The sequence below is a fragment of the Pteropus alecto genome, unplaced genomic scaffold (assembly GCF_000325575.1).
Source record: "Pteropus alecto unplaced genomic scaffold, ASM32557v1 scaffold269, whole genome shotgun sequence".
Lineage (NCBI taxonomy): Eukaryota > Metazoa > Chordata > Mammalia > Chiroptera > Pteropodidae > Pteropus > Pteropus alecto.
The window spans coordinates 1061326-1071581 of record NW_006443566.1 but is presented as its reverse complement, the minus strand read 5'-3'; positions in this window follow the sequence as shown (position 1 = coordinate 1071581).

Below are 10256 nucleotides of genomic sequence, written 5' to 3'. Positions count from 1 at the left end.
TAAGGAGTGGTAATTATATTCCTAATCACATGTAATTTAAGAGAAAATGAGTAGATGTGAGAGGCCATTTAGCTCTTGACTCAGTGTAATTCTACAGTCTGGGACCACAGGCACCCCACTGTCACCTGGGTGTCTTTCAAAGCCACCCTCAGCTCAGCAGCCAAACGGTTAATTACAAGGGATGTGCTTCTTCTTCCCAGCATCTGCACCCTGACTCAGGAAAACTATCATTATACGACAATGGCGGCTCTTCCCCTAGACCCTGAGCCTTCCCCACCAAAGGGCTCCCCAGGTTCTCTGCCCCACTTCCCACGGAGAGATGCCACCAGGAACGCGTGGAAGAATGCTCCAGAACAGCAGACATTCACGCGGCACGCACTTTGTGCTACATGTTTGCCCTAAGTACTTCCGATATGTAATTCATTTAATTTGCACAAATCAGTTAATAAACAGATGAATCATTTATCGCGCAGCTACTCACACGGGCAACATTGCAAAGCAGTCACCTATGTTGGCTCACCTGGAAGCAGGTAGAGCATGTGTGCGCCTACGCAAAGATTGCTGGGAAGACTGAATGCATGGGAGGCCCTGGACGCTGCCTGACACTGAAGTGCTACAGTAAATATTGCGTAGTAACACTTAAAATTCAGTGATTGTAAGTTATGTTTCTGGCGGTTTACGTTTATTATCTTATTTATTATTTACAACAATATTAAGAAGAAGACTCTATTCTTGTTCATATTTCATAGAAAAAGAAAACAGAGATTTAGAAAGATTAAAAAATATGCCAAGGTCCACTTAGAAGTGGGATCTAGACTCAGGAAATTGGACTCAGCAGCCTATTATTAAATCAAAACATTACTGTCTTTCCCTCCTTCCCCGTCTCTACCATTTATCTTCCACATATTAATATATGTATCATGTCGTATGTCTTTAAATAAGAAGCCTCATACAAACAACCCTATTGTTGCTAGAAACTAAGAATTATTACTTTCCCTCAAAGAGACTTCCTTTTCTGAAATCACAGAGCATTTATCTCATATTATACAGATAAATCCATAAATCATAGATAGGTTTTTATTACAGCTTATGTTTTATTTGTGTCTTATCTCCAAAATCATATTTTAAACTCCTTTATAACAACACCATATCTATTCTTCTTTGCATGGCCCCCTACAATGTGCACTTTACATGCAGAAGTGCAAAAGATAGTGTGCATTAATCAAGTTCAAGACAAATTAATAAATAAATATTGGATAACAATGGAAAGCACTATTCATCATTTTCTCTTCATCCAAGGAAATGTAACATACCCAGAAATAAAAAAATAAAGATAACTTCCCAATATTTTTGGCACTTGGAACCAATGGCAAGGGGAAGGCGTCCAATGACTTCAACTACAAATATGCAGCAACATTTGCGCCCACGGCCATACTCTATTGGTGAAATTTTAGCAATCCATTAAATTACATGGTGAAAAGTGCATTGAGGGTGAGGGGGAAGCAATATGTATTTAGTGTTGCTCTTGTGTGTTATGATGACTAGAAATAAAGGAAATTTATGATGGTAAAAATAAGCACCGATTTACTCAATATATAAATACTGGTCATCAACGATGTCTTCCTCATTGAAGGGGATACAAAAAACATTAAGGTCATGATTGTAGACCTTCAAAAGTTCGCCATCGAATTTGGAGAAAGCACACAGAACAATGCCTCGCAGCTGGGTGGTGCTGTAAGGTTTATAAACCCTTTCACATCTCTTATCTGACTTAAGCATGACAGAGCAAAAGCTGAGTCTCTCCATGGGCAGCACGAATATGCTGTGTTACAGGGGATTTTCCTCTTTCATTTCTAATGAGAGATTGAAAGAGATTTACCCCCAAGCAGCCTGGATCTGACCATGACCAGGTGAGGCTTTGTTGCTTAGCCATTTTCTGGCACGGAAGACAAAGCGGTTTAGAATCCTCTACTGAAGCACAATGTCCTCCACGCATCAGTTAAACACTTTTCCTGAGCATCCACTGTGGCCAGTTATGAGGCTGGAAGATGGGGACACGAAGTGAATAAGACACTATCCCTCTGCTCAAGGAGCTCAGAGTTCTATGGGAGAGGTGAACATGTAAACAGACGATGACAATACAGGATGGTTAGTTGACAGAGATAGAAACTGAATGTCCTGGAAGTCCAGGAGAGGGGGTCCCTCGGCAATGAGTATCCAGGAAGTTTGGCAAAGGAGGGGACATTTGAACAGGGTCTGGAAAGCTCTGTAAGGAGACGGACTGCGAGAGCAGGAGAGAAGAGCATTCCAAACTGAAGCGACGGCGCGGACACATGGTAAGAATAACGCTGACAAAACACTCTCGTACAAATCATTCCACTGAGAACGCAGGAGGCGGGATGGACAAATAGTATGATCCCCATTTTACAAAGGTGGAGGTTGAGAGCCAGGACATAACACTTTTCTTAAATTAGTAGTGACGGGCCATTTAATTCCTCTACCTAGATAGAGAGCCTCTGGAAGAAATGGGTGAAATGTTATTGCTGAGAGGACTACCTTAACTGTTTCAAAGTTGGAAACTTGCAAAGGTGGAAGGGGCAGCGAACATAATTTAACGGGAATTAATAACGTCATGCCTATAGATACAGGGTGGAAGGGTCCTGGTTGGGTATGACAGCTGCCTAACCTCTAAATCCAGGTGGCATAAAAGAAAAGAGGACCACTTTATCAACAGTGCTTCCTTTTTCCTGGAAAGGCTACACTTTGAAATAAAAAGGTGATTTTACTCCATGTCTTTTTGGTTGGAGCCTCTGTCCAGCCAATAAGAAGTTGGTGTTATCTGTCATCCATTTCCTCCTTAGCACTTGCAGGCTCTTCTTCATCTTCATCACTAAACAGCCATCCTCCTTCAATGTCTTCAAGAGCTGGACATGTAGACAAGGATATATTTCTACAACAATCAATGCAAAAATGAATTAAGCTGTTTGACGCCAGAGTTGGTTTGATTTGGAGACCACCAAATCAAAAGTAACTTGTAAGAATGATTTGTTTACTGCTGAAAAGTACCATAGTGGTTTCTCATTACAAAGGCCCAGATCAAAAGTGTTGTTCTTCTTAGCGGATACCTCAGGAGGAAAATCCCATGGCTCTTCCCCGCCGCAAATCCAAGACTTTGTGCTTAAATTTTTACTTTCTGTGCATCGGGAAATTATAGCAAAGGTTTCTTTCATTTCAGTTTTACTCAACTGTGAAACTTGCTCGAAAGCTACAAGTACTCCTTAAAATATGCCATTGTCACTGCCACACAGAGTAAATAGACTCCCCCCCGCCCCCCCACACACACACATTGGACTTTACCTAAGATCCAGCTGAACTTCTCTCTAGTGGTCTAAGGTTTTGCTCGTAAGATGAGAGGATGAGTTAAAATAAACTTTTTAAATTGCTCACCAACTAGCTAATCCATTTTGCAATAGGCAATGCCGTTCCATTTTTCACACTCAGAAAACAAGACCTGGGTGGGGTTCACATGCTTCCAAGCCATACTTCCTGCCTGGGAATCAAAAAAAAAAGTAATTCTCATGTTCTCCTAAGAAAAGGGTAACATCAAGTTCATACGGCAGCTAGAAACGTGATAAATCCACCAGGGCCACAGCGATTCCTGCCTAAACTAACAATTCATTTCATTGCTACAGTTCACTGCTGTTGTCATCACTTTCATGCCTCTAATTACCTGACATCTGTTTTACGTTTGAAGTTTACAACACTTGCCCACTTTAGCTACACTAGTTTACATCTAACACCAAACACATGTTTATGTTTACCACATACCAGTTCTGCATTCTTGGACTTAAAATTATATCAATTTATAATCCCATTAATGGAAAACTTATGAGAAGGATCCGGCTCCTTTAATAAAACTAGAAAGAACAACCATTTGGATGCCGTTAAGTACAAGCCCATACCGAAGGCTAAATGCTTCAATTAGATGCACCCTGCTCAGATAAGCGGGCTTCGTAAAAAACACTATCTTGGCTGCTGAGTCTAGACTATTGGACTGGAGCAGCCAGAGGACTTCCATTTTCAGCTACTCCATGCTGAAGGCCCCATCTTCAATGGAAAGATAAAGAACGATCAAAGAGCGTTTGGGTGTACGTTGTTCAAAATAAATCAGATTTGAAGTGGTATCCTTGAACTTGGCATTTTGGAGGTCAAGTGTGTGAATAAAAAAAGGTTTTTCAATTTGGAGAATGGAAGGGGGGCCAGAGGAGCAGTGTGTGTTTCCCACTGCAACGGTCTCCCATATATAGCTCCCTAAGACAGGGCTGGGTACGTGTTTGGACATCTATATCTACTGCTGAACGGTTTCCAAAGAAAACCACAGATAAGAACATTATTTGGATCATTTCTGAAGTTTCAGCTCTATAAAAATTTTAAAAACTTTGGGAACTGTAAGGAATTAAATTCGCTCCCATATGCTTCCTCTCACTTAAAGGAGAAACTACCCTTCCCTCCGACTCACTTGGTGCATTTCGGTCCTTTTGGTGAAGACTAGATTGGGAGTCCTTCTCTCTTTGAGGGTCCCACATCTATTAACAGGAAAACTGATCTTCAAAACCGGTAAATAAACAAGAGGTTTGATGACCTTTTGATGCTCTTTCTAAGTAGCATTTCTTTAAAACAAAAACCAGCCTTCTAGTCTAGAATAAACTAGTGGGAGACAGCTGGCCTGGCACTCTGGATGATAAGGAGCAGTGGTATATTGAGGAAAATACACTACGAAGGCTGAAGATGAATAAGTATTGCATCTTTTGTCACCGCCTTGCCGGGACAGGCACCAGGCAGTAGAGAGCTATTCCCAGGTGTGTTAAGAATTTTACATCAAAAATCACAAACATCGAATGAGATCAGAGCTCGTTCCTTCATGCTATTCTGAGAAGGTGTTGACCGAAAGCCACTCTGGGTTTGTCTGAATTTTATGGTCAGGGGCCTTTCCCTTTCACCTCACGGCCCACTCAGCCAACATGAAGATGAGCTGTGCAGCACAGTGCAAAAAGGGTGGAGGCAGGGGACAAGCGGGACAGGTGCCTCCTCATCGCACTCAGCAGCCTGAGCCCTGGGAAGTCGCGTCGAGGCTCTTAATTCATGCTCGCAAAGTATATCAATTCCTTTCATTTGGGATCCTTTCCTTACACCTTGGAGATTTAAGTGGGAACCAAAAGATCCTTCTAGAGCCTACAGCCCTCTTAGAAATTCTGCTTAGATCTAAGAGGCTTTCCTCTTTGATCTGAGATGGAATGATTTTGTCTTGGGCTATGCACCACTCAAGCTCAAACCTAATAATGCTTTATGAGAGATGGCCAGAACCCCCCACAGAACCTCAAAAGCACCCTCCGCACCCCCTATTCTTAATGAAGGTGCATGCACACATATGTGTTCATACGCACGTGTGCACACACACGCATGCACGCACATGCACATCATTCTCTCAGAACCAGATCACACATTCAGCTACCCCATTGAGGCCAACCGTGATAGATGTGGGGCCACCCGACATCACATGCCCCTCTTAAAAGGGAAGCTGCTACTCAGAGCCCTGCAGAGGATGGACTCCGCGACTGGAAACAAATGCTGGAATTCAAATTTGTACATGAAATCTCCTGAGTTTAAACGTTGGCTGAAAAATATTAAGCATAGCGCAAACCAAACAAAAAATACCAGTAAACCGCCTTGAATGGGCCCTAGCCTGCCAGTTTCTCACTTTTGCTTTCAAACCTGGATATATCTTCTGGGATAATCACAGCTTTCAATATCTATTCCTCTTTCTTAATAATAACTATTATAATCTAATGGCTGATTGATAAGATGCTGTCACATACATTATTTCATATGAATCTGACCAGAACTCTCTAAGTAAGCTGTTTTCCTTATCGTTGTCATTGTTCAAATAAACAAACTGTGGCTCTCCAAAGGCAATGGTGGGCCTATGGATTTCAGCCCCAGACAGGCCTGAGATAGATTTGCCATTTACTAGATGTGTGACTGTGGTCAGTGTACTCTGTTTACTTATTCCTAAATGTGTGGCTACTATAAGAAGTAGGAATAATGTAAAAAAGAACCTAGTCAGGTGTCTGGTATGTAGCAACTAACAAATGGTAGTAAATGGTTGCTATGATGATGGGGACCAATGCCAAGGTCACAGCGCGGGGAACTGGTGGAGTCGAGACTCCAGCTTAGATCTTCGCCTCCAAAGGCCTTGTCTTTCAAATGCAGATCTTGTAGCAGTGGCTGTATAGGTGACCAGAAACATTGCATTCTGCCTTGGTCTATGCTATCAGCTAAGAAAATACCTTAAGATTGGAGATTTAGCTTCTGTAAGATGCATTTGTCCACTACATTGCTGTCTTAATCTGTTCTAGCTGCTATAACAGAACACCATAGACTGGGTGGCTTATAAATAACAAATATTTATTTCTTACGGTTATTTGTCTGGGACGTCCAAGATCATGGTATCGGCAGATTGGTTGTCTGATGAGAGCCCACTTCCTAGATGGCTGTCTTTTTGCTGTAACCTCACATGGCAAAAAAAAAAAGGGCAAGGAAGCTTTCTCAGGACTCTTGTATGAGGACACTAACTGTGTCCATGACGACTCTGTCCTCATGACCTAATCACCTCCCAAAGGCCCTCCTCCTAATGCCCATCACCCCGGGGTTAAGATTTCAACGTATGAAATTGGGGGAACGCCAAATATTCAATCTCTATAATTACTAATTCTGTAAATTCAAATTTGTGTCTATTCCTTCCAGATCTATTATATTTTACATTAAAAGATATGTATAATACATTGATCACTAAAATAATAGCTTTCTAAAAGAACTAAAATAGTGTGTAAATATGTTACTTTTTTCAAATATGTGTGTGTACTTATGTGCATGTGGAGAACAAATATCAAGGTGTTAACAACGGTCTTCTCTGAATAGTAGGATGTCTGAGTGTTGACTCTACAGTGTTATTCTATTTTTATCTGTAATTTCTAATTTTGCTCAAACGTTCATGTAATAGTCATGTAATAAGAAAAATCTTTTTATCTATTGAGAACTATCTATAGCATGGAATTTCTACCCAACAGAACTCCTCAACTTGGAGTGGCTTATAGGTACCTTGAGAATGTAGGGCTTGCAAAAGCATCATTTTCGACACCAGCTAAAGCCCAAATCTATGATACATACAGGGAATTGGAACACAGCACCTGCTGGATAGCCTTAAAAACCCCTGTCTTAGACTCCCAGAGATCTACTTCCGGAGATCTGCTCTTTTAGTTGGCAAGCAAGGGAGCGCTCTCATTTCTCATAGAAAAGCTTTACTAAGAGCATCTTTGTGCAATCAGCAGCATTCCAGAAGCCTTGCCCCAGATGTAGCTGCCCTTCACTTTCACTCTGTTTTCATTCCCAGTGATAAAAACAGCCACTCGAATCAGGGTTCCATGCCTTGGCTCCTTCTGTAAGGGTTTACTCATGTGGTGCTTCGAGACTGCCTTCAGGATGTCTTTTTCAAGGAAAAACAACAACAACAACAACAACAACAATGCTTAACAATATTAGCAAAGATGCATCCTGAGCCCCTGGCTCTAAGCTGATGGACTTGGGGGTCCCTTTGGGGTTAGCATTAAGCATTCTGAAAGTTGCCTGCTCAAGCATGGCTCTCAGAAATTCCATATTCTCATGTACTCCTTCCTGTCAGATAAATAACTCTAGATAAGATGGCCAAGTTTGTCTGCTTTGCCCATCCACCCACCCATCCAGCGAAATCCTCTTCCCTGGACACTTTCTCTCACCATCTCTGTCCACTCTGCCTTCCCCTCCCCGCTCTGACCGTCCAATCTAGATCTGATTTTTATTTTCCATTCTGAATTCCCCTGGATCTAAAATTATCTCTCCCCACCCCCTACCAGACTTCCACTTCTTAGCTGGCTTCCGATAAATAAAATAATAAGCTTGTTAATTCTGAAATTGTTAGTGACCAGTATGGATTTATGGATACATGATCTAAGAAAACTTGCTCTTAGAAGGAGAGCACATGGGAAACTAGAGCGGGCAAGGCCTAATCCGAAGACAGAAGTGATTGAGGTTGTGCTGTGGGCGTCATGGGGCGGCAGAGGAAACATTTGCATGCCTGTGCATTCCAGAACCCTCGATGGAAACCACAGCTTCGGCCTCATCGGCATGTGAGGCTCTCTCCCCTTCAACACGACCACTTTCAGAATCACATTACAGAAACGGACCCTTTGGAGTACTCTAATGATTTTTCTCACTGCCAAGGGCTGTGCCCGCAGTTTTCCTTGCCCACTTAGCAAGGTCTTCTCTGTCAGCTTCCAAACGACAGTCTTGATGGAGGAAAAGCCAACAGGCTAGAAAGCAGAAGCCTGGCACTGACCAGTTCTGCCAACTCACTCAGCAGCCTTGGGGAGGTGCCGTGGCCTTGCCCCTGGATTCCTAACTACAAAATGGAAGGGCTGCATTAAACCACTGGTGCCCAGACTTTTAGATTTTATAGCAAAATTTTACAAAGAAAGCTTTTTGGGAAAATGTTTTATTTTACCTCAAAAATGTACTTTCAAAAATCAACATATATATATTTACATATATATGTATATATATATGTATATTTATAGCAAGAAGGGAGAAAGAACAAAATTGTAGAGTAAAGCTTAGTCCTTTAAATTCAATAAGTGTGGTTTCTTGGGAAAACTCACTACAGCCTTAATTTTTCTCTTTAGTCGGGAGTAGTAGACACATTGGCCTGGATGACCCCTGACAGGCCCCTTCCAGCATGGTATCCTAGAGAAGGAAAAATGGAAAACAAGAAAAGTGAACCTTTAGGGCAGAGTTGGGGCAGCGCCTTCAAAGCCAAAGAGGATGCTTTAGAACTCGGGAAAATTTCAGGCTCCACGTTTCAGCAAAAGCTTTGCAATCCAGTAAGACTTTAAGAGGAAGGATTTAAAAATCCATCTGTTTGCCTTGGGGGATTCAGAGCAAGAGCAAAGTTTCAAGCTGATGGGCTCATGATATTGTAGCATATTCATTAGGCAATAAAGGATAAAATAGATGACTACATGTTTGGAGGTTGCTCCAGTCTCTCATTTATATAGCTTTGAGGAAACTCGCTTTATATACCCTCAGCTGGAATGGCTCCTCCAAAGCAATTCCTCAGATTGAATAATTGTTCGTTATGTCTTCAGGGAGGGGTCCATCTGTAGTCCTGAATCCCCATGAAAATTTGTGGGAAAAGACCCCTGCTCTTGGGTTACATCTAAAATGCAATCACCCGATGTTAAAACACAAAGAGTGGTTACATTTTAAAGGTAAACTACAAAACTAAATTGAGAGTTGACTTAATCCCATTTTTATGGGCTGATTAATGTCCCTTGTAACCAGGCAGGGGAATAAAGTTAATGCCTGTTTCCTTTAATGGAATGCAGCATGCCTCTTGGCTTTTATCATGAGAGCACATCGCTGCCACTGTGGATTCCCATAGAACAAGATTCAAAGCCATTGTCAGAACTCTCCTTGTGCCTAGTGGACCTAAAATTATTTACTCACCAAAATTTCTACCAGTCAGGGCATCCACCCTTAAGTGAAAAAAAAATAGTAGAATAAATCAGTTGAGATTTTTTCACAAGAGGCTAAAGAAGCATATTGGCTAATAGTGCCTATTTGTGATAGCTTGAAATCTGAGTTATTTGGAAAAGACATAAAAACTCCGCCTCAGTAGTAATAATAATAACCACTTGTTGGATAGCTACTCTGTGCAAGGAATTGTGCCAAGTACTCTGCATGTTTTTGTTTTTGTTTTTGTTTTTCTCTCATTTAAACCACTGAGATAGTGGACATGAGCCTTGAAGAGGTTAAGCGTCTTGTCTAAAGAATAAGCCTAGGCTTTCCTGACCCATGAAGCCACCCTGCTAGCTCCATGCTGGCCTCTGACTGTGCAGTCACCACCCACCTTGGTCAGCTCAGCCTCCCTGTCATTGTACAGAAGTTTACAAAAGACATCCAGTCCACTCATTCATTGATTCTTCGGTGAAGAAATTAGAATTCTTCAGAGTGCCTTTAAAAAGCAATATGGCTGAAAGTAACTTTTCTCCTTCTGCTTCACCTCTGCCCCCAAACGTGAAACGCATGACTATTTTATTCTTCACCCCTTGGAATAGACACCTCAGTAACCCAGCAAGTGACGCCCAATATGAAAAATATCAATT